Consider the following 26,031-nt stretch of genomic DNA (forward strand, 5'->3'; position numbering starts at 1 on the left):
TATACAGAGTGCTGGTGAGACCACATTTGGAATACTGTGTTCAGTTCTGGAGACCTCACTAACAAAAAGATATTGACAAAATTGAAAGGGTCCAAAGACGGGCTACAAGAATGGTGGAAGGTCTTAAGCATAAAACGTATCAGGAAAGACTTAATGAACTCAATCTGTATGGTCTGGAGGACAGAAGGAAAAGGGGGGACATGATCGAAACATTTAAATATGTTAAAGGGTTAAGTAAGGTCCAGGAGGGAAGTGTTTTTAATAGGAAAGTGAACACAAGAACAAGGGGACACAATCTGAAGTTAGTTGGGGGAAAGATCAAAAGCAACATGAGAAAATAATATTTTACTGAAAGAGTAGTAGATCCTTGGAGCAAACTTCCAGCAGACGTGGTTGGTAAATCCACAGTAACTTAATTTAAACATGCCTGGGATAAACATATATCCATCCTAAGATAAAATACAAAAAATAGTATAAGGGCAGACTAGATGGATCATGAGGTCTTTTTCTGCCATCAGTCTTCTATGTTTCTATGTTTCTATTTAAGAGCCGGGGTGGCGCAGCAGGTAGAGTGCTGTAATGCAGGCCACTGAAGCTGACTGTAGATCTGTAGGTCAGCGGTTCAAATCTCACCACCGGCTCCATGTTGACGCAGCCTTCCATCTTTCCGAGGTGGGTAAAATGAGGACCCGGATTGTGGGGGCAATATGCTGGCTCTGTTAAAAAGTGCTATTGCTAACATGTTGTAAGCCGCCCTGAGTCTAAGGAGAAGGGCGGCATAAAAATTGAATGAATGAATGAATGAATGAATGAATTAATTAATTAAAGATCTACTATTCACCTGCTCATAGAAAAATAATAACTATCAGACTCTCAGTGAGCAATACTCTCCTCTCATCTGGAAAGGAAAGGAAAGCTGAAGTGAGATCGCAAGCATAGCTGCAGTTAATTTTTCTTTTATTCTGGAATGAAAATAAGTTTACCTGGTGGTTTTGCAAAGTTGTTGTTTGAACATCTCTAATAGCTTAAGGTAACCAAATAGTTAAATTTTGAAAATAATTAGAAAGTGAAGTTGGTGAAGTTGGTTGCTGTGGTTGAAAAATGGATGGCTTCTTTTCATCTCCTGGTACTCAACCTTCAAAAACCCATTTTACTGTGGTCTTCTTGTGAGAAACACCCTTCTGGAGCACAATTGGGCAATCTCCCATCCTTGCCTTTACCAGAGAGGGTCTTTTGGCTACGGCTGCAATAGCATCCCTGGAGACACTTTAGCTTGCTGTTCCTCACCCAGAAATCTACCAGTGAGTGTCATATCTTTTTCTTGAGCTTTCTCCAGTTGCCAATGGTCCACCTTGCTTTCATTCTGTTGTAGTAGCAACCTGACTGACAGATAAATTGCAGAGTATGGGTTTTGGTCAATCTATGACTATGTATATCTTTCACACATTTTATGCATTCTTTGAAAATGCATTTACATGTTTTTCCTTCTCCTGAAGGGCTTCTTTGCTACAAACTAATTATTCTAGCTACTTAAAATGGAACCCTGGTAAGTGCCCTCCCATAAATTTGACTTTCCTTCTGTCAGAATAATCCGAGAAGATCCCACATGAATGGCCACGCGATTGTGTACCACTAAATTCTCAGCTTTTGAATCCCAGGCTTGATCTCTCTGATACCCGCCTCAATTTAATTCTGATTTAATTATTTCCTCTGATGACTCTTGTCACAGAGATCAAGCTGGGAAATTGTGTGCTGGTATTCAATGTGTTCTGTAGATGTTGCACTAGGATCTTTCTTTTTTGCTTCAGCTATGTGCTGCTCATGCTAAAGAACGTGTTGCCTTTGCTTCAACTTGCAAATTGGGAGCAGACCAAATTGCAACTATTAACATGAAATACGCCCATTGGGGCATATGTTTTGAAGGAGTGATAGTTCTAACTTCTCCAGGCACTTCACTCTCCCACATATATTGCTTTGCTTTGAGATATTGCATGGTGTAAAACACACAGTTTAACAATTCCAAAGTTGCTAATAGAAAATAGCATACAGCAACCTGTACAATTATCCTTAGAGGCCCACTAGTTGCAGCAATACCTCATAATTCAAAGTCATGCCTGAATCCCTACCTTCACATTTTTACAGAGATAAACCTGCCCATATGAAAAATGCTGTTATAGATATGCAGGCCAAGGTATGCAATGGACTCTGAAGGAATCTGGCATCATCCAGCAGGTGACTTGTAGCACCTCAACAACTAGCAAAAAACTTTGCGCCTCACATATGAACAACCTCCGGCAATCTCACACTACTCACAAGAGCCTACAAAACTTTTGCCAGACCCATCCTTGAATACAGCTCATCTGTCTGGAACCCATACCACATCTCGGACATCAATACCCTTAAAAACGTCCAAAGATATTTCACCAGAAGAGCCCTTCACTCCTCCACTCGAAACAGAATATCCTACGAAAGCAGACCATCAATCCTAGGTCTAGAAAGCTTAGAACTATGGCGCCTAAAACACGATTTAAGTATTGCCAACAAGATCATATGCTGCAACGTCCTACCGGTCAATGACTGCTTCAGCTTCAACCGCAACAACACAAGAGCACGCAACAGATTCAAACTTAATATTAACTGCTCCAAACTTGACTGTAAAAAATATGACTTTAACAATCGAGTTGTCGAAACGTGGAACTCATTACCGGACTCAACAGTGTCAACCCCTAACCCCCAACATTTCTCCCTTAGACTCTCCACGATTGACCTCTCCAGGTTCCTAAGAGGTCAGTAAGGGGTGTACATAAGTGCACCAGTGTGCCTTTCGTCCCCTGTCCAATTGTCTTTCCTTTACCTCATATATCATATATATTTTCTTCCTTTCATATATCTTCTCCTCTATTTTTTACATATTATCTTTATATATATATATTACTTCATGTCTATTCTCTTCCATGTGTATTGTGTATTGGACAAATGAATGAATAAATAAAATAAATCTGTCTGGTGCACTCCTTTAATCCATTCTTAACAATTATGATTCACCTATCCCATGGGCCAATTACAGGTATCCTGGACTTAGGACCACGATTGAGCCCGACATTTCTCTTATTAATCAGAGACACTTGTTTTGCCCCATTTTATGACCCTTCCTGCCACAGTTGTTAAGTGAATCACTGCAGTGGCTTAGTTGGTAGCCTGGTTATTAAGTAAAACTGGATTCCCCATTGACTTTCTTTGTCAGAAGGTTATGGAATAAATTAGCTGGAAATGAAACCTGCTTAAAAATCCTTTTCTGAACTTCAACTCTTTCCTCTGATGGCCCACCAGCAGTCAACACCCAGATTAATTTCATAAATTAATACTATGATTAATAATAGACTGACAATCAAAGAGTAAACAATATCCCAATCAAGGAAGGAGATCACCTGATCCCAAGGCACTGCAACCACCGTAAGTATGAGCCAATTGCCAAGCAATCAAATTTTAATCATGGGACTCATGGAGACCATGGGAAATTGCAACATTGTAAGTAGAAAAATCATAGAAACATAGAAGACTGACGGCAGAAAAAGACCTCATGGTCCATCTGGTCTGCCCTTATACTATTTTTTGTATTTTATCTTAGGATGGATATATGTTTATCCCAGGCATGTTTAAATTCAGTTACTGTGAATTATAGTCACTTTTCATAAGTCACTTTTTTCAGTACCCTTGTAACTTTAAACAGTCACTAAACAAATGATTGTTAAGTCGAGGATTACCTCTACACAGTGTGAGTCCTGGGAAGCCCATCCTTCCCACACTCTGGCTTTGGATATGAGAGGGGTGGGCTGCTGGCAGGACGGGGTAGAATGCAGTTCCACCGGCGGAAATGAAGCTGTGTGCCCAGCTCCAGCTGACTATCCTCCCCTCCCATCCTCCTCCTCCTCCTTGGAAAGCAGCAGGGAGACCAGCACCAGCAGGAGTTGCAGGGGGCCCATTTCCTCCCCCCTCTTTTCTCAACAACTGATCGGCACCCATTCACCTAGCTACCCAGCCTGAGGCAGGGAGTGACCCAGGAAAGAGAGCACGGGAAACACGAAGCAAATTGTCACCCCAGAGAGCGACACTGGTGAGGTTGTAAGTCGAGAACTTAACAGTTCACTTGAACGATGATGATCTTTCAAGCCACTCCCACCTGGTCACATGGCTGGCAAGCCACTCCTACCCAGTCACATGACTATCAAGCCACACCCATAAAACAAGCCACACCCACAGTGTGGCAGTAAAAATGTTGGCTGTCCATTACTGGATATGAGGAACTTCTGAAAACTCAGAGATGGACTGCGTGGAGCTTTCCAAGAAAATCATGCTCCTATGCTATGTAGTTGTGGTTTGTACTTTTTCATGGTGGTTGAAGATTCATCCCTGTGGTTGCACTGATTCCATCATGATGGTTAAAATGTTGTCTTCATAGATGACGTTTTGCTGTCACATTGGATTTTGAAGCAGGTACTCCTTTCGATAGTCTGTTAATGAAAATTAACTGCAAAGCCCTGGGTATCAAGTTACATTTTCATACTCCTTAGTAGCCCAGAGTTCAGCATTTATGCAGAACAATGCAACTAAGGCAAACTCAGTTGGCTAAAACCACTACTGAAAGTTGCCTCTCATAGCCAGAAGTGCCGTCCACACATTCTTATGGGGACCAGAGCACTTCCTGATAGGAAGCCGGAGGTGTTCTGCTTGAAACTGTATTTGGCTGGCTGACATTGGGGCTCTCTGATTATAATTGCTTGATGCCTCTGGATAGAAACATTGGAATAATCGCTCATTAAAAATTTCCAGCTTGGTTTCCCAAGGTGAGAGCTCCATTCCAGCCATCTGTTACAGCAGGTTGCCATTCCTGAAAGCAAGGAGACTATGTTCTGATCCAGGAATAGGGAAGCACAGTCAGGCACCATGCCGAATCAGATCCTTTTAAGTGCTGCTGACAAGTCACACTGTATATAAAATGCAAGGGTTGAATGACCTGAATATAAGCATCACACTGTTTTAGGTTTACTAGGTAGAACATATTAGGAAATCAACTCCCAAGGAAAGCTACAATAATTTTATTGGGTTTGGAAATCTTAACAGAATCTCGCTTGTATGATTGTGCCTCTACCAACACCAATACAGTGATCCCTCGAGTTTCGTGATCTCGATCTTTGCGAAACGCTATATCGCGATTTTTCCACCCGATGACGTCACTCCCTTCCTTTCTCATCTTTCTTTCTCTCTCTCTTTCTCTATCTTGCTTCTTCCTCTCTCACACTCTCTTCCTCCCTCTCTCATCTCTTTCTTTCCTTCTCTCTCTTTCTCTATCTCTCCCCCTCTTGCTCTCGAGCGGCGGGCGGCACCCAGGGAAGGTTCCTTCGGCCGCCCAGCAGCTGATCTGCTTGGCAGCGCAGTAGCAGCGAGGAGCCGAAGATGGGGTTTCCCCTTTGCGTGGGCAATGGGGAAACCCCATCTTCGGCTCCTCGCTGCTACTGCGCTGCCGAGCAGATCAGCTGCTGGGCAGCCGAAGGAACCTTCCCTGGGTCTTCAACTCCCAGAGCGGCAGACAAGCGGCAGGCGGACAAGCGGCGGACAAGCGGCGGGCGGAGAAGAAAAGCGGCGGGCGGACAAGCGGAAAAGCGGCGGAAAAGCGGCGGGTGGACAAGCGGCGGAAAAGCGGCGGCCGGACAAGCGGGCAAGCGGCGGAAAAGCGGCGGGCGGAAAAGTGGCGGCCGGACAAGCGGACAAGCGGCGGAAAAGCGGCGGGCGGAAAAGCGGTGGCCGGACAAGCGGCGGGCAGACAAGCGGCGGAAAAGCAGAGGCCGGACAAGCGGACAAGCGGCGGAAAAGCGGCGGGCAGAAAAGCGGCGGCCGGACAAGCGGAAAAGCGGCGGACAAGCGGGCAGCCAGGCGGCTCCTCAGCTGCTGGGTCTTCCCAGGTGCGGAAGTAAAAACACCATCTGCGCATGCGCGGCCATGGAAAAAGGGGCACGCATGCGCAGATGGTGTTTTTACTTCCGCACCACTACATCCCAAAAAATCGATTATCGCGAGGGGTCTTGGAACGGAACCCTCGCGATAATAGAGGGATCACTGTACCTCCTCCTCCTCTTCCTCCTTATAGTTCACTGAACACCTTTTGTGACCTCCTGGAAAAGCCAGATTCATGTAACAGCCATGTTTCTAACTGAACAATTGCAGAGATTCATTTAACAAATATGGCAAGAAAGGTCGTAAAATGGGGCAAAACTCACTTAACAACTGTATCACATAGCAATGGAACTTTGAGGCTCAATTGTGGTTGTACATTGAGGACTACCTGTAATAACGTCAGAAACCGCCAGTTTTGCCTAGTGGTTCAGGCACCAGCTATAAACTGGGAGACTGTAAATTCTAGTCCTTCCTTAGGTACTGAAGCCAATTTCTCTTTCTTCCAGCCCTAGAAAAAAAGGCAAGGGCAAACCCCATTCTAAAAACATTGCCAAAAAACCCTGCAGGGATTAGTCAGACAGTCAGCAGGAGTCAAAACTGACTTTAACATACCAATATATATATATAATAACCTCGAAGAAAGAAACAACCTAGGTTGCCAAGTTTCATCCCAGCACCCACCGAAAAGAGACTGGGGAGCTAAGGTGACAATCTTTCAACAGAAACAGCAGATATAGCAAGATTAAAGAGTAATTTCTCAAGAGATCTATTTTTCCCACCTTTTCTTTTTCCAGGTTGTGAAACCCTCTTGCATTCTCTGTTCAAAAGGAGTGTGTACCTCTTGTAAAAAAAATAGATAAATGTAACTCCCCTTTCACCAGTAAAAAACTCTGTGATACTTCAAGTGTGTCTCCAAATTATGATTGGGTCAATGTAAAAACAATGCTACAGGCAAAACAATATTCCTAATGGTGTGAAAATCAGAAGAAACAAATCAGAACAAATAATATTGGTTCATAAACCCTAAGTAGAGGCCCACCTATATTAATTTTAATGATGAAATGGGAGGCTAGAGCTGTTGATTTTGCCAGTCTTCTGCACTAAATGTGCAGTAACATTTTCTTTGCTCTTCAATAATACAACATAAATGAATTACCGTGCAATCCTATTTTATTTTATTTTTTTACCAAAAGCTAATTTGGCCATCTGAACGACTGCTGTTTTTCCATAAAGTACAGACTTATATTACATTTAATAAATAACACATGAACAATTTGGTGTACAACTGGTTGTATGCATTTCAATAACATAATTGGCTTAACCCATACAGGTCATTATGGAAAAACTTATTGTGAAGTGAAACTTTTGGATAAAAATGTAGAGAAACAAGGGGGAAAGATAGCAAGAGGGGGTTTTGTGTTTTGTTTAGCAGATCTAACAAATAATGTCAAATAAGTTTGACTTAAACAGGATGTGATAAATTAGGAAATCCATTTAACTTGGACATTTCCCAGGGAATAACATTAAGCCAAATGAGATTTAACTGACTAGGACTGATGCTTAATTGGGATGATAATTCCATTTAATTGGGATGCCCGGAGGCAATTAACTGATTTTCTGATATACAAACCAATATGTTTAGTACCATGCCATTCCTTTATAAAATAAACCACGTATGAATTCTAGATCAGAATCCAAAAAGTCTTTGAATCCAGTCTTTGTTCAATCTTACATGGTAGTAATTCTAAAACATGGCTCTGCATAAATAAAGTTACACAAACCATGGTCCAATGACTGAGTTTAAGGAATAACTTTAGTGACAGCTTGGAAACTTTTCCCAACAATAGCTTGCTTGACTGTTTAATTATTTTCAGTATTGCTTGTCTGGATAAATTCTCTTTCAAACTCATTTCTCCCTTAAAATGAGCAACAAAAAGAGGAAAATAATAATATTCACTAGTTTTGATGAAGTTAAAAGGATGATTTTGCTTTGATGGGAAAATCAGGTATTACTTACTGGTTTTCCCTTCTATTTATCTATTTGATGCCATGTTTTGATCTTATGTACTAGAAGCATTCATACTTGACTTTTAACATGGTCTGCTATCTGCATATGCCTTACACCAGGGATATCAAACTTGTAGCCTGCAGGCTGGATATGTTACAGGCCATGCCCACTCCTGGTTTAGCAAAAGGGAAAAAGTTGTGATACATCACATGACGACAAGTTTGATACCCGTGCCTTACAAAAATATAGTGAATTTTCACAAACTATGCCTTTAATAATGTGCTTATAGGATCAAAAACATTCTGATTTTCTCCCTCTGGGATTCAAGAAAACATGCTAATATTACTTTGATTTAATCTACTGTTTGGTTTTATGAACATTTCCATGTCAGACAATATTTAGTTAACTGATTTCATAGCTTTGGATATATTTATTAAAGTAGATCTGGTTCTGCCAGTGGGCCTGGGGAATGCAGAGCAGTATAGAGCCCATTGAATGGCTTATATGATGGGTTGTTGTCGAGGCGATGGGTTATTTTATTATATTATGTTATTTATTATATGATTCTTTCTCTCTTCTTCTATGTTTCTATGTTTTACTAGTTTTATTGTTTTTATATGATGTTTTTACATTCCTGTAAGTCGTCTTGAGTAGCCATGTGCAAATAGGCAGCAATATAAATTGAATGAATGAATGAATAAATGAATGAATAAATGAATGAATGAATGAATTGCCTTTAGTTATCCAAAAGTGTTAAATCCATGTTTTATTTTATTTTCTTTGTTGATGAACAATGCCAGTCCCAATTCACACACTATACACCCTTTTTAAGCATAACTCATGATAGAAGTGAATAATTGTTACACATTTTAGGAGGTTGTATAGTGGGATCCTTTGTGCTCTTTCAACTTGAATGTTTTCTTTCAAATTTTTCACTACCAAACTATATACAATCATCAGTGTAGGTTTGTATAATGAATTTTGTGGTAATACCTTAAATTTCTTAACTTATTATTTATGTAATTGACAAAACTTAAAACATCCCCCAGCTTGGTCTTAAATACAGTAGAGTCTCGATTATCTGACATAAATGGGCGGGCGGATAGTTGGATGGCCAAAAATGTTGGATAGTCCGAAGGGTCTAAGAAAAGCCTTGAAATCACTATGAATTGCAAACGTATTGAAGTTTTATTGTAAATTTCTACTCCATTGACACAACGACCTTCTTCCTTTTCATTACAATGTTTGGGGGCATGTTTGGGGCTCTGCATGTCAGCTGCCATGTTTGGGGGGGGGTGTCTGGGGGCACAGAAATGCCTACAGCCATCCCCCCAAGCAGCATCGGATAATCCAGAATATCAGATGACCGAAGGACAGATAATCAAGACTCTACTGTTTACCAATGCCTTCCATAATATCTTGCTTTTGTGTTCTTGATTTCTGGATTCTATTTTATTAACAAACAGTAGAGGAAAACAAGAAGGTTACAAAATATTCCAGTAAAACCTGGAAAAATATTAGCATAATTTGTTAGTTGCTATTTTCTTCTAACCATCAAGGTTGCATTATTATAGAAAAGAATCTGTTTTCCCATGAATGTCAGTGCAGAAGCTAATTAACAATTAAATTATATCACTTCATTCTGGTGTTTTTTTTAAATAAAAACTGCACAAAAGTTTGCATTTAAATAACTGTTTAAACCTATATTTTGAACCTAGCCTCAAAATATATATCACTGGAATGCATTTCCCCCTCCAAAGAAGAATTCATATATGCATTTAATTTCCAAAGAGACATTTCTTTCAAAAAATGTATTTACTGTAGGCATGTGCCTTTTTTTAGCAGCAAACTATATTATGACATTTAGAAAAGCATGGATTCTGATAGATAGTTTCTTCCAACCCATACATCAGCCTCTGAGGTTCAGATCGGTTCACATGGTGCCTATCACATTCTGCTTATATCGTCTCCCATCCATTCCTACTGGCTGATTTACAAGGAAACCAAATAAATGAAACAAAATGGAAAAGACTCTGGATCGTGATTCATTTGGTAATGAAAAATTGTTCCATTTCTAATCATAGCGAACAGGGAAAGAATTGAAATTACTCTTACAGGCAAGGACACCTTTTTTCATTGCAAAAAAAGAAAAAAAAGATTTCCCTTTTGCCCTCACTAAAGAAGAATGGAGATACTTCAAGCTATTAAGCTCTGCTTTCTCCCCTCCCCACCCTCCTTGGGACCAATATTTCTACTGAAGAGGTTCTCTCTTTGCAGGTTCTCTCATCTGTTTGTCCCAAGTAGCACCATCACAATTGATCTCACATCCTTCCTTCTGTGCAGGGTGGTGGTGGTTCCTTCTAGTTTGGACTGGATTACCTGGACCGGTAGTGATCTGATGGTGACATCATGGTTGATGCCAGTCTGTAGGCACTGCCATCTTTTTTTTTATTTTAGTGAATTTCTCCCCCATTTAGATACCTTCTCCTCTTCCATTGTTTGGAAAGGGGACCTCCCACTCTGTTTCAGGCTGAATCCTGCTACTGAGTATGCATGGAAGCAAAATTGCACAAGGGGACATACGTGCAAAATGTCAAGATGCCAACTGGTGGCAAAAGTAAGTGGAACTCAACCCTGCTTCTGTGTATTTTCAAATAGAGAGCAAGGAAGAGTATGGAAGTACCAAAAGTGATTGGTGTCCTTGGTGTACTATTTCCTTACTTTTGCAGGGGAAAGAATATTTTATTTTATTATTTTTCCCCACCTTTATTACTTTTACAACTAACTCATATCCAACACCTTCCTCCTCCTGCTTTTCCCCACAACAACAACCCTGTGAGGAGAGTAGGGCTGAGATATGGCCCAAGGTCATCCAACTGACTTTCATGACTAAGGTAGGACAAGAATACATAGTCTCCTGATGATTGGCCCAAAGTCACCAAACCTGTTTTCATGGCTAAAGTGCGACTAGAACTCATGATTTCCCAGTTTCTAGTCTGGTGCCTTAATCACTAGACCCGTGATGGCAAACCTATGGCATGTGGGCCGCAGGTGGCATGTGGAGCCATATGGGAGGGCATGCGAGACTTTGTCCTGTGCCAGCTCCAGTGCACAGCAGCTGATTTTTTGGCCTTTGGAAAGGCAACTGCATCCTCCGAGCGCTTCAAGCAAGCTTGCTGGAAGCCCCGGAGGCAAAAAAAATCCCCCAATGGACGTCCTGCCTGTCGGCGACTACTTCAGCTTCAACTACAACAACACAAGAGCACACAACAGATTTAAACTTAATATTAACCGCTCCAAACTTGACTGTAAAAAATATGACTTCAGTAACCGAGTTGTTGAAGCGTGGAACTCATTACCGGACTCCATTGTGTCATCCCCAAACCCCCAACACTTAGATTATCTAGGGTTGACCTATCCAGATTCCTAAGAGGTCAGTAAGGGGCGAGTACAAGTGCACTAGAGTGCCTTCCGTCCTCTGTCCTGTTGCTCTCCTATATCTCCTATACTTTTCTTCTATTCCTATATCTCTTCTTCTATTCTTTCATTGATATGTTCTATTACTATACCTTCTTTTCTATTATTTCATAGATATATTTTACTATGAGTATCTCCTCTATAGCCTTCATCATGTATTTTACTATGTGTATATAGATATATACCCACTAAAACCCTCATTGTGTATTGGACAAAATAAATAAATAAATAAACTGGAAGTTCAGGAAAATGCACTTCTGGTTCACCAGTTTGGGCATTTTTTTCACCTATCAGCAGTGGCGCATTCATGCCTGTGTGGTCCAGAGCACCATACCATATGAACCCATTGATTTTCCACATTTTTTTTCCTGGCATCATTGTGTAAAAGAAGCCCTCAGCTGTGCTTCGGCGAAGAATAAAGTTCAGCATTAAGACAAGGGTGGGTGGGTGGGCTTCTTCCACATGGAGACACTGTAAAAAAACCTGCCAAAAATCAGTGGGTTCCTACCGATGCAGCTCTCTGGACCACACTGGAAAGGAATCCACCTATGCATGGGGGACAGCATGGTGTGTTTGCGCATGTGGGGGGGAGGGAAGGGGTGTGGGCACATGCCGATCAGTTTCTGGTCACAATTCAAAGTGTTGGTAATGACCTATAAAGCCCTTCATGTCACCGGACCAGATTATCTCAGGGACCGCCTTCTGCTGCACGAATCCCAGCAACCAGTTAGGTCCCACAGAGTGGGCCTTCTCCGGGTCCTGTCAACTAAACAATGTCGTTTGGTGGGACCCAGGGGAAGAGCCTTCTCTGTGGCAGCCCCGGCCCTCTGGAACCAACTCCACCCAGAGATTAGAATTGCCCCCACCCTCCTCGCCTTTCGCAAGCTTCTTAAAACCCACCTCTGCCGTCAGGCATGGGGGAACTGAGATAGTCTTTCCCCCTAGGCCTTTACAATTTTATGCATGGTATGTTTGTATGTATGTTTGGTTTTATAATAAGGGTTTTTTTAGTTTTTAAGTATTGCATTGTTACAGGCTGTTTTTGTCACTGTTGTTAGCCACCCTGAGTCTGCGGAGAGGGGCGGCATTCAAATCAAATCAAATCAAATCAAATCAAATCAAATCAAATCAAATCAAATCAAATCAAATCAAATCAAATCAAATCAAATCAAATCAAATCAAATCAAATCAAATCAAATCAAATCAAATCAAATCAAATCAAATCAAATCAAATCAAATCAAATCAAATCAAATCAAATCAAATCAAATCAAATCAAATCAAATCAAATCAAATCAAATCAAATCAAATCAAATCAAATCAAATCATAAATGCATGCATGCTAACACACCCACACGCACCCTTTTGGCATGCAAACCAAAAAAGGTTTGCCATCACTGCTCTAGACCAATCTAGCAATTTGGGGGCGGGAGGGGAGGGATAATATCATATGGGGAAAAAAGTCAAGGCAAGGCAATTCAGACATTGGGAAATCAATGAAATGGGTCCAAAACCCTTCGTTCCCCTTTCTGGCTCTTCTTTTCTTCCTCTTTTTCCAAAATCATAATTCTGAAGAGAGTCCCCCAAAATTTAGTCATTATAAGTAATCCTAGTATCTTCGAATTAAGAGTAAAGAAATAGAAAAGCTGAAAAGAGGGTTCCCAGACAAGCATAATAGTAGCTTGGATGAACAATGTTATTCTTCAGGAAGAAAAAGAAGGTCTAACAAGAGATGGGGAAAACACAGCAGAGCTTTGATCAGTTCTTTCATCACTTAGATTATATTCTTTCCAACCATCTCTTTATTTCTATGAACATTATGTAATAGCTTTCCTTGGATGTGTTTTTGAAGTAATCAGTCTCTCATTTGCATTTTTTCCTCCTCCACCACCTTTCTCACTTAATCGTTCCACTGAATGAAATCTTTCCTATTAACAGAACTCTAGACAATCCCATGGTACTTAGTACCTGTACTCAGTCAGTACTTTTTGTTCCAAACAACTTCTGAAAGTTCTTTCCTTAAGTTTACTTTTCACTTGGGAAATTAACTGTTTTCCTAACATTTTCTTTTTCATATAAAAATTGAATTTGGGCTTTTTGGTGTTCTGTAGGACATGGGTAATTTATCCAATTTTTGAAAAGGTGATTGTTCTATAAATAAAAAATGATGCATTATGTTTCCTTTTGGCATAGGTTTTGTAGCATTTCACAATGATAACATTTTTTTGTTTTTTTTTTAAATGAAATTTTCATATCCTATTTAATACTTGATATGTGGATGATACGTTTGGACTTATAATGCCAGGACTATCACTGAATTTCCACTGGTCCTCATAGACTTGGTTAATCAAAACTTGTATGCAGCTCGTTTTAATAATTAAAAGAAGATACAGACTAGGTTGCCAGTCTTAGTTATATCACTGAAATTAGAACAGATAAAGACAGCATAAATTGGTACACTTTGGGGGCAATATATCACAAGGTTGACCAAAGCTTAATTTAATTGCAAGCACATTCATGCTATCCTATGTAAACTAAGCAACCAGTTTGCAAGTCAACACACTATTGCCTTTCTCCTTTCAACTAGCAAATGCATGCAGAATATTGACACGATCTAAGTATTGCCCACAAGATCATATGCTGCAACATTCTACCTGTCAATGACTACTTCAGCTTCAATCACAACACAAGAGCACGCAACAGATTCAAACTTAATATTAACTGTTTCAAACTTGACTGTAAAAAATATGACTTCAGCAACCGAGTTGTCGAAGCGTGGAACTCATTACCTGACTCAGTAGTGTCAACCCCTAACCCCCAACATTTTTCCCTTAGACTATCCATGATTGACCTCTCCAGGTTCCTTAGAGGTCAGTAAGGGGCGTGCATAAGTGCACCAGTGTGCCTCTCATCCCCTGTCCAATTGTCTTTCCTTATCTCATTTATTTTTTCTTCCTTTCTAATTTGTTCACCTATACTTTTATATCTTTTCTTCTATTCTTTTCTTTACTTATATTATTACATATCTTTCTCTCCAATGTGCATTATGTAGTGGACAAAACAAACAAACAAACAAACAAACAAAATAAATAAATAAATAAATAAATGATTTAGAATGCAAACTAAAGCACAATGTGATTTATTTAATTTTTGGTATAGGGTGTTGCATGTTATTAGTCAGTGTACTTTATGTTCATGGTTTACTTGTACAGTAATCATTGTCCTGTTTAAATAATTCATGGCATTCTTAACCACACATAATTAGGGATTCTGCTGGCATGTCATGCCAAGCACAGTTTTATTCTTACAGTGTTTCTCAAGAGGTGAACGAATCCAGCACAGTTGATCAGCCATCAATTTGATGTATTGTGTAAATCCAGAAAATAGGTTAATTCAGTCAATTTAACGTTTTATGCAAACCCAGCCTCTTTTCTGTTATTTAGTCATGACATGGAGTTCTTTCAAGAAAAAAGGACAAAATTGTGCTAGCAACGGCCACCAGTATTGTTAAAGCTAGCATGTTGCAATGAAAATAGCAAGGTTTCTAATCAGGAAAGAAATAAGCGTCTTGGGATAAACAATTAGCTCTGTGAAACTCAGGCTGCCTTTAGATAAACTGATACAATCCTCGGAGATTCAAGAACAGATGGAACCCATTAAGTCTAAGTTCTTCTGCAGGTAGGAAACAACGTTAGAGGCACCCAAACAGTTTTATAATCTGCACTGCAGCCACACAGCCAAAAAGCTGCAGGAAAATGCTCTATTAGATTTGTGAGAGCAGAAAGCTCAACAAACTCAAACTCAACCCAGACAAGATGGAGTGGCTGTGGGTCTTGCCTCCCAAGAACAATTCCACCTGTCCCTCCATTACCCTGGGGTAGGAACTACTGACCCCCTTAGAGAGGGTTCGCAACTTGGGCGTCCTCCTCGATCCACAGCTGACATTGGAGCATCATCTTTTGGCTGTGGTGAGGAGGGCGTTTGCCCAGGTTCGCCTGGTGCACCAGTTGTGGCCCTATTTGGACGGGGAGTCATTGCTCACAGTCACTCATGCCCTCATCACCTCGAGGTTCGATTACTGCAACGCTCTCTACATGGGGCTACCTTTGAAAAGTGTTTGGAAACTTCAGATCGTGCAGAATGCGGCCGCGAGAGCCATCGTGGGGCTCCCTAGATTCACACACATTTCTGCAACACTCTGTGGCCTGCACTGGCTGCCGATCGGTTTCTGGTCACAATTCAAAGTGTTGGTAATGACCTTTAAAGCCCTACATGGCACTGGGCCAGAATACATCCGGAACCGCCTTCTACCGCACAAATCCCAGCGGCCGATAAGGTCCCACAGAGTTGGCCTTCTCCGGGTCCTGTCGACCAAACAAGGTCATTTGGCGGGCCCCAGGGGAAGAGCCTTCTCTGTGGTGGCCCCGGCCCTTTGGAATCAACTCCCCCCAGAGATTAGAACGGCCCCCACCCTCCTTGTCTTTCGCAAATTACTCAAGACCCACCTTTATCACCAGGCATGGGGGAGTTAAGATATTCCTTCCCCCTAGGCCATTACAAGTTATGCATGGTATGTTTGTGTGTATGTTTGGTTTTATAATAAGGGTTTTTAGTTGTTTTATTAATTGGATTGTTACATGCTGTTTTTTATCATTGTTGTTAGCCGCCCCGAGTCTGCGGAGAGGGGCGGCATACAAATCCAATAAATAATAATAATAATAATAACAATAATAATAATAATAATAATCACTGCTCTTAACTACACTGCACCACACTGCTTTTAACTTGCCTTTGGTGACTTTCAGGCTATCACCTCATTGCATATTGTTTTCCTAAACCTTTGAAACAAATGCTAAAGCTAAACACTAAAGTACAGAGTCTGGAAGCAGTCCCATCCAAGATGTCTTCTGTACCAGTAGTGGGATCTAAAACCCATTGCTACTGGTTTGTGTGAGTGCTCACATGTGTGTGCTACTTCTGTGAATGAGCGGAAGCATCCCGGGTGGGTGGGCGGAGTGTCCCACTGCTGGCACTACTGGTTCACAGAACCGGGCTGAACCGAGATCAACCCACTACTGTTCTCAAGCTGTTAAATGTAAAGAATTTCATTGAGATAATGTTTGGGCAATGGAAGTTGCAAAAGCCAATATGTGGCATATCTCAGTCTTAGATGTGGTTGTTTTTGTTTCTTCCAAGCTACAGAAGACATCTATAGGCTGTCTGGATATAAAAAATCTGAGATTCATCTTCTGCCTTTTCACTCACATGACTCCAGATAGAATTTATGATCTATGATTCATCAGCGTAATGAAAGGAAACCCAGACTATAACCCATTCGATGCTAGTCTGCCAGAAATTCCAGAAATAGACTCTTTTTCAGTGAGGAGCTTTTACATTATCTTCAGAGAGTGACCTGAGGATTCATAGAAATCTGGACTACCATTAATATCACAATTCCGAATAGTCTACACATGGATACATACAAACCCAACATCCCACAATATCTGAAGTGACGTATCTAAAGAGGGTTATAAAGAAACATTCCTAAGGAAATGATGATGATGATGATGATGATGATGATGATGATGATGATGATGATGAATAATCACAATCATAATCATAATAATGATAATTAGATTTGTATGCCACCCTTCCCCAAAAATTCGGGGCGGCTGATACAAATTCCCTCAAAAATTTCATTAGTGCTTTTTTTATATATATTGATGAGGCTCATTTCTGATTTCAACAGCAACATGTCTGTTGAGGTCCCACAGAGTGGGCCTTCTCTGGGTCCCGTCAACTAAACAATGTTGGTTGGGGGGCCCCAGGGGAAGAGCCTTCTCTGTGGCAGCCCCGACTCTCTGGAACCAGCTCCCCCCAGAGATTAGAACTGCCCCTACCCCTAAAAATGGGTTTTTTTAACTATTTTAAATTTTAAATTGTAAATTTTTAGATTTGTCAGGAACTGTTTTTATTGTGTTATGAGCCGCCCCCAGTCTACGGAGAGGGGCGGCATACAAATCTAATAAGTAAGTAAGTAAGTAAGTAAGTAAGTAAGTAAGTAAGTAAGTAAGTAAGTAAGTAAGTAAGTAAGTAAACAAACAAACAAACAAACAAACAAACAAACAAACAAATAAAATGTCCCAATAGGAGCTTCTTTCATTCTTTCATATCAGCCAGCTTGTCAATAAAACCCTTTTTTTTAATCATGCATTGGTGTCATTCCCATAAAATCTAGGTGAGAGTAATATAAAACAATCTTGCAAACTCTTCAGGTTGAGAGAAATAATAATTCCTTTTCAGGTTAAAAAGCTTTGGACATATAAATCAGTGATGGGTTGCTACCGCTATGATAGGCGACTCTGTTCCAGTAGCGGTCGCCAGATTGCACAATTTGCGCATGACCACTCCAGTGCCAGTCCTTCAGGCGCCACCATGTTTTCCTCATTTTTTTGTCTTTTTTTTCTTTCCTGCACATGTGCAGAAGCAATATCTCACGAGGGGACGCGTGTGCATGCGTCTGCTCGCAAGATTTCAGTGTGTTTCTGATTCTTGCACATGCACAGAAGCAAAATCATGCTGGGAATGCACACATGCATAGCGCATTCTTGCACACAAGCACAAGAATCCTCATGCTGCGCGCGCAGTGCACGGGTAGCAGCAGGTAAGAGGAATCTGCTCCTGATATAAATGCTTCATATGGATAATTACATAGCATACCTGAAACATCTGCTACCTTTCAACAATCTTATATGAACCATGTATAGCCCTATACATAACTTGTCTTCTTCATGCATTATGTGTAGGAAGCCTTGATTACATTCCACAGGTGAATGTCCCACCTATGTATCATATTTTTAATTGAGTATTTTTTAATCCGTCCTTTATTATTTTTGCAAATAACACAAGCAGGTGAACATACTTAAGGCTCCTCTCTCCTCCTATTCTCCCTACCACAGAAACCCTGTGAGGAGAGATGAACTGAGACAGAGTGACTGGCCCAAGGTCACTCAGTTGGCCAGTCCTGCCTAAGGCAGGACTAGAACTCACAATCTCTTCATTTGTAGTCGGGTGTCTTAAACCATTAGAGCAGGTTAGTTCTCTGATTACTGTACAGTATATGCCATTTTTGTGTCCCGGCAACTACTTAGATAAATGTTATCCAAGACGATGTATCCCTAACTTGTTCTTTCAAGACTCTCAGAGGTATACTACATTGCAGGATAGACCATCCACAGGCCATCCTCGTCTTATCTTTCCTTTTATATTTCCCAGCATTAGAGTCTTTTCAAGAGAGTTGGGTCTTCCCATAAAGCCGTGATAGCGAACCTATGGCACACATGCCATAGGTGGCATGCAGAGCCATATCTGCCAACACGTGAGCCATTGCCCTAGCTCAGTAGCAATGCACATGTGTGCATCAGTCAGCTGATATTCAGCTTGCCTGGATGCTCTGGGAGGGAGTTTTTGGGCCTACCAGGAGTCGATAAATTGGGTGGTCATGTGCGCATGTGTAGAGGTGGGGCAGTGTTGGGGATTACATGTCCAGTCAATGAAGCAGTGGAAGTGATGTGCCGGTGCCTGGAGGCTGTTGGGGCCTGGATGGGTGCCAACAAACTCAAACTCAACCCAGACAAGACGTCCGTCAATTACCCTGGGGGGGGTGAACTATTGACCCCCTCAGAGAGGGTCCGCAACTTGGGCGTCCTCCTCGATCCACAGCTGACATTGGAACATCATATTTCGGCTGTGGCGAGGGGGGCGTTTGCCCAGGTTTGCCTGGTGCACCAGCTGCGGCCCTATTTGGACAGGGAGTCACTGCTCACAGTCACTCATGCCATCATCACCTCGAGGTTCGATTATTGCAACGCTCTCTACATGGGGCTACCTTTGAAAAGTGTTCGGAAACTTCAGATCATGCAGAATGCGGCCGCAAGAGCCATCGTGGGGCTTCCTAGATTCACCCACGTTTCTGCAACACTCCGCGGCCTGCACTGGCTGCCGATAGGTTTCCGGTCACAATTCAAAGTGTTGGTAATGACCTTTAAAGCCCTACATGGCATTGGACCAGAATACATCCAGAACCACCTTCTACCGCACGAATCCCAGCGGCCGATATGGTCCCACAAAGTTGGCCTTCTCCGGGTCCTGTCGACCAAACAATGTCGTTTGGTGGGGCCCAGGGGAAGAGCCTTCTCTGTGGTGGCCCCGGCCCTCTGGAATCAACTCCCCCCAGAGATTAGAACGGCCCCCACCCTCCTTGTCTTTCGCAAATTACTCAAGACCCACCTTTGTCGCCAGGCATGGGGGAGTTAAGTTATCCTTTCCCCCTAGGCTATTACAAGGTTATGCATGGTATGTTTGTGTGTATGTTTGGTTTTTTATAATAAGGATTTTTTAGTTGTTTTTATTAATTGGATTGTTCATGTTGTTTTACCACTGTTGTTAGCCGCCCCGAGTCTGCGGAGAGGGGTGGCATTCAAATCCAATAAATAATAAATAATAATAATAATAATAATAATAATAATAATAATAATAGTAATAGTAATAATAATAATAATACATGTGCATGCACAAGGGGGCAGGTTGTGTGGAGGGCACACACACACACAATAATTTCTGGGTGTGGGCATCGGTGTGTGTGCAATAGCACACACACTTTCAGCACCTGAGGAAAAAAAGGTTCGCCATCACTGACACAAATTGTCAGAAGTAGATCATTTATGTGTTGTCATTTATGCCTCAAGTGGGATTTGTTTGATGAGCCATCAGGTTTTATTTGAGTATTTACTTCTCAAATGTATATAGTTGCCCATCTCCCCAAACATGGGACTTGGGACAACATATTCTGGGCTATCTATGGTATTCTCAGGAGCCTTCTGAGAACTCTCTTTTTAAATGTTCCTCTAAGTATGCAGGGAACATCTTAAAACACTAAACAGCAGATGGCCCTCCTCTTCCTTTTTCTACAGGATTTGTTATTGTTTGGGATGTTTCTAGTTTTCTTCTGAATAGGTTTCCTTTCCCTGCCAAGATCCTTGTTCCAAATTGTAAAATTATTTAACTACACCAGTAGTGGTGTCCTTCTTGAGCAGCTTCTTAATCCTCATATGCAATATACAAGGTTGTAAATAAGCCTTCGCTCCAAGTCCTACTATAGAAGGGGTATCTGTTTTGCTTATCTTGAACATAAAGAACCTTCCTGGGACGAAGGTAGCCAAAAATATAAAAACAGAAACAAAAGACCAGCTGTTCCAGGGAGCTTTTGTTGCTAAGCTGAAGGCAACGTCTTTGTACATGCTGCAACAGAGGCTTAGCAATACCTGCTTTAAGAAGTCATGAGCGTTACTATGGGACTCATATCTAAACACATGCTTTTCATCATCTGAATTCAATTGCAGTCTACATGTTATGATGGGCCAGGAATGAAATACGCCAAATGTTTTCCTTTTAACATCTCACTTTCCCTAATGTTGAACTTCCAAACAACCTGGAAAGCATTTCAGAAATGCATTCATATAATGCACACAAACCACATTGTTCTTTTTAAAAAAGTAAACAGCATTATAAGGGACTGTCTTGTGCCTCATATATCCCAGCGACCGGTTAAGTCTCACAGAGTTGGCCTTCTCCAGGTCCCATTGGCCAAACAATAACGACTGGTGGATCCGTGGGGAAGGGCCTTCTCTGTTGCAGCCCCAGTCCTCTGGAACCCTGGAGATTTGTACCACCCCCACTCCCCTTGCCTTTCAAAAGGTGCTGAAAACACACCTATGCTGGCAGGCCTGGGGCTGTGGGCGATAGTTCCTGCTCCATCCAGTAATGAGAGATGATTGTTTTATATTGGGTTTTTATTGTTCTTAATTCTTTTAATTGCTCATAATTAACTATTTTATTGTTATATTGTATTTTATTTTTGTAAGCTGCCCTGAGTCCATGAGGAGAAGGGTGGCCTATAAATCCAAAAAAAAAAAAAAACCAAGTTATTTTCAGTCCAATTAATTAATGCATAAGTTTAAAAAGGAAATACACTGTCAGTATTCTCCATATACCTTATCTCCATATACCACTTTCAGAGATTGATTTATATGTAAAACTTCATTTCTATTCTTCCCCAGGGCTGAAATGTTGCTGATTTGGTCCAGTTCGGGTGTACCAATAGTGGTGGCTGTTGGTGGTTTGGAGAATCGATAGTGACGGCAGCACAACCTGCCTGAATGCCATCTTTTTTTAACCCTCTGTGCATGTGCAAAGCGCACGTGATGGTGGCACAAATCATGCACTTCCGAACCAGTAGGGAGGATAAGTAGATTTCACTGCTGGTCTTCCCCATTCTCACATCATCTATTCCTTCTTCATGTACTTATCTTGTGGTTTTCTCAACATCATTCACTATCTCTCTATGAGAAAACTATCTAAACCAGAGGTCTTCAAACTTGGCAAATTTAAGACTTGTGGACTTCAACTTCCAGAATTCTCCAGCATAGCATAGGTGGCTGGAGAATTCTGGGAATTGAAGTCCACAAGTCTTAAAGTTGCCAGGTTTGGCGACCCCTGATCTAAACTAAACCATCTGAACACTTGGTCACCTGGTTCTTAACATCAAGCCAGTTTCATATCCTTAAATTACTGAAGCATCATGCCAAAGCATTACTTTTACAGGTCTTCAGAACACAAGTGATGAATATGCCCTGGTGCCTTTTTACCTCCGCCTTATAGTAACGGCTTCTGTTTTTTGTTTTAGATTAGCAGACAAATGGTCTTTAAAAATATCATGGAGGAAGCGTTTTATAAATAGCAATTATCTTCTGAATAAAACCATCCTAGGGATAGAGGCATTGCTACAGTATTTTTAAACCACCATGAATAAATACTATTTAATATTAATACTATTATTAGTATTTAAAGAACTATTAAAGATCTGAGGTCTAATATCATGCAATCTGCAAAGAATTTTTCATAATGCGTTGCAGTTCATACATTTGAAATAACAGTCAAGGAGAAAAAAAATATTTGACTTCAGCTCCTGCTTATGTTACATATTTAGATTTATTATCTTGCTTTTCCTCAGGACCCCTAGGCAGCATACATGGTATATTTCCTCTCCCCATTTTCTTCCCCATAATACGGTGAGGGGCAAAGTCACCCCATAACTTTTACACACACGCACACACCTTAAGTTTTGTTATATACTGGCTGTTGCCTAATTTTATATGAAATTTTCGCTGCTATGCACATTTTGTATTGGAATGTAGACATATGGACATATAATTATTGTGTGCAACAGTGCATTGAAATATTTGGAGAATGGAAGGTCCAAAGGAGAGCTCTCTTTTGATCTACATATTAGTCTGGGGATTGTGCAAATTAAATGTTGTCACTGAAATATGTGGACAAAATTAATTTTTGCCCTTCCCTAAAGCCATGTCTGTGGGGGTTTTGTTGTCTGATATGTGCTTTTCAGGAGGTGTTGCGTAAGTTTGTAGATAAGTGACTTTCATCTATGCGGTATATAAAAGTGCATTTGTTATTGCTACTTTTATAAACAATAAAATATCATAAAATAAATTAAAGTCGTGTCATAAAATGGGAAATAAAAGGCAAATTCTATACTACACATCTGTGCAGAATGAATAGTTTTAACGAGCTAGTTAATAACGACTTTGTTGTTTGTATTATAAATCTGAAATGATTATAAACCTGAAACAAAGGAGTAAGGAATAAATCTACAAAATGCAAAACCTAGCCATTACCCCTGCAGTAAAGCAAAACCTTAAACCTCACACCAGCTGTTGAGAAATTTAATTATTATAATTTTTTTAAAAAACCATCCTATTTACTATTTTTCCAGTGCTCTATAAAGTGCATCATAATCATAGCCATAACCAACAAAACACAAATCACAGGCTATAAAAACCCTAAAGAGTAAGACCGTTTTAAAAGTTAGGGAAAAGGCATGGATCATTTTTGTCCAATAGAAGAGACCATTTTTTAGAAATGAACCTTGCTATAACCTCATGATTTAAAATATTTTTTTAAAAAAATATTAGAAGTAGATCTGGCCGTAGAATTAGGCAGGAGGAGGAAATGGTCTCAAATGACAGCCTTGATGCCTTCAGCTTTAGTAAAAGAGAACCAAATTTTTGTCTATGTTAAAGATCTAGCAGCCAGTCCAATGCACTTTATCTGTAGGCTGTGCCTATGTAATTTTTGACCATATGAGATTCAATATGTAATTTGGCTGTCATTTCTGTATACTTTCAGCTCCCTGTTAGGACAGAATATTGCCTGAAATAAAGTATCATGGGGGTAGTCTACACTTCATACCCCTCGCAGCAGAGGGTTCAGGTGAATCGGTGGCAAACCGCTGGTGGTGTCACCATGATATTATGAAACCAGTTCAGCTGGTGCTGGTCCATGGAGGCTGAATAATAATAATAATAATAATAATAATAATAATAATAATAACAACAACAACAACAACAACAACAATAATTAAAACAACAACAACAATTGCAAAATGCTGCTTTACTGGGATCGGCACACATAATTTGCCGCTACATCATGCAGTCCTAGGTGCTTAGGAAGCGCCCGACTGGTGATAAAATATGAAATCCAGCATAGTGATCTCGTTTGCTGTGTTGAACTGTTATAATAATGATAATACTAACATTTATTTATAATTCCCTTTTAGGAAAGGGCATAACATTAGGCCATATACAATTGAAAAAGACAGACAACAATACCTATTAGGCAATACATACATTCAGCAAAAGCACAGCCAATAAAAATCATGAACTTATTAAAACATTCCCGTGACGTCAAGTTGGCTACCTTTAAGCCAGTCATATGACCTTTAAGCCACTCTCTGCAGAGCCACATAGCTGAAGGGCTCCTAGCATTTTCTCTGCATTGCCCACGACCTACTGCTTTTTGTGATTCCGTGTCTTTCATAGGCAGCTCAGCGCCAGCCACATAAAAAACTGTTAGATGGTTAACTTCCTTGGATACTGAATTATAACTTCTACTCTGTTTTAACTCTATGTTACCATATTATGGCAATTGTATCTCAATTTCATATTTTATCTCATCTATTGTATTTGTGTTTGTATGTATAATGTGTTTTATTAGAGTTGTGTATCAGTGACTGAGGGATCGCTGCAGATGTCATACATTAAATAAATAAATAAAATATCTATCTATCTATCTATCTATCTATCTATCTATCTATCTATCTATCTATCTATCTATCTATCTATCTATCTATCTATCTGTCTGATTTTTATGCCGCCCTTCTCCTTAGACTCAGGGCGGCTTATAACATGCTAGCAATAGCACTTTTTAACAGAGCCAGCATATTACCACACCATCCGGGCCCTCAGTTTACCCATCTCGGAAGGATAGAAGGCTGAGTCAACCTTTTTTATATGTAGGGTCCTTCAATTTAATTTAACTGATTTCATGGACATGGCCACAAATTTTTTTGGCAACACTATGGAAATGGTTTGCTGTAGTGGGGAGTAGCTGGCCCTTTTAGGAACAAGCCAGCCTGATGTGTCTAACGGGAGTCATCTGAGCCCTGATATCCAATAGAAGAAAAGGAGGAGGTTCTATTAGGATTTTGGTAGAAAGAATTTTGGGTGCCTTGTGGAGTCCTAAATTAGCAGAGGGTGGCCTTCAAGCAGCTTGGACATTCAATCTTGCAGAAGGAACTCAAATTGTACTATTTTGGCTATTTTTATTTCTGCCTAACCATGGTTTGATGTATGGAAACTTAGCATCTGCAGAAGGTTCTGGGCATGTACAGAGGCAATCGTGTGTGCTCCAGTTCCTGAACCAATAGCAAAGGTAAGTAAAACCCAGAACTGCTCTGAATATAATGCTATTATTACCTGTCCAATGTCCAAAGTTTCAGGAAGGACTGTTAACAGTACTCTTGCACCAGTAAAGTGAGATGCCCACAATGAGACAACAGACTTTTTCTATGGCGGCTGCACATTTTGATACCTTTTTTCATAGATTTACTTCCCTTATAATTTTGTCTTATTGTTAAAGAAATTTAAAGACAGTTTGTTTCCCTGAGCTTTCAACTGCAGCTAGGTTTTGTTGGTATTATTTTGTGGAAGAGTTGATTATTATTGTTGATGTGTGGTTCCTGATTTTTTAAAAAATAATAAAATGTTTTTATTATTGAAGCTGCCATTTTATCTTCTTGTAACCTGACTAAAGTTTTTTGAGATAGGCATGTTATAAACATTGTCAAACAAACAGTCTCTCATCTCTTTCCAGTAAATCTCTACTTGTTTATCACATATTCATCGTCTTGTGAGTATTGTTTCATAGTTATGTTCTTGAGATAAAATGGCTGCCCACTGATTGACAGTTAAATTTTCAGCAACATATTAAACCTAGGCATAGAAAAGTTAGCCAGTGGACAGGCTATTGTGGAGTAAATGACAGACAAACCATCAGAAACATTTAGTACCGTGTCTTTCTCGGTGTGAAGGTGATGGTTAGTAATTGGAGAATTATTCAGCCATAGAAAGTAGAACTGGAGGGGTGAAGAAATTTGAGCCAGAAACAAAGCAAAATAAAA

At 40.4% G+C, this 26,031-nt stretch overlaps 1 protein-coding gene and 1 long non-coding RNA gene across 2 annotated transcripts in view; one reads left to right on the forward strand and one right to left on the reverse strand.

Moving 5' to 3' along the window:
- Positions 1–26,031, reverse strand: part of KHDRBS2 (KH RNA binding domain containing, signal transduction associated 2) — a 472,630-nt gene that overhangs the window by 212,020 nt on the left and 234,579 nt on the right. The gene's annotated exons all lie outside the window — the stretch shown is intronic.
- Positions 25,051–26,031, forward strand: part of LOC139156887 (uncharacterized) — a 62,328-nt gene continuing 61,347 nt past the window's right edge. Inside the window, exon 1 of the long non-coding RNA XR_011557386.1 lies at positions 25,051–25,283. This is a non-coding gene — a long non-coding RNA (uncharacterized lncRNA). The remainder of the gene's footprint in view (positions 25,284–26,031) is intronic.

Source organism: Erythrolamprus reginae, chromosome 1 (assembly GCF_031021105.1).
Source record: "Erythrolamprus reginae isolate rEryReg1 chromosome 1, rEryReg1.hap1, whole genome shotgun sequence".
Taxonomy (NCBI): domain Eukaryota; kingdom Metazoa; phylum Chordata; class Lepidosauria; order Squamata; family Dipsadidae; genus Erythrolamprus; species Erythrolamprus reginae.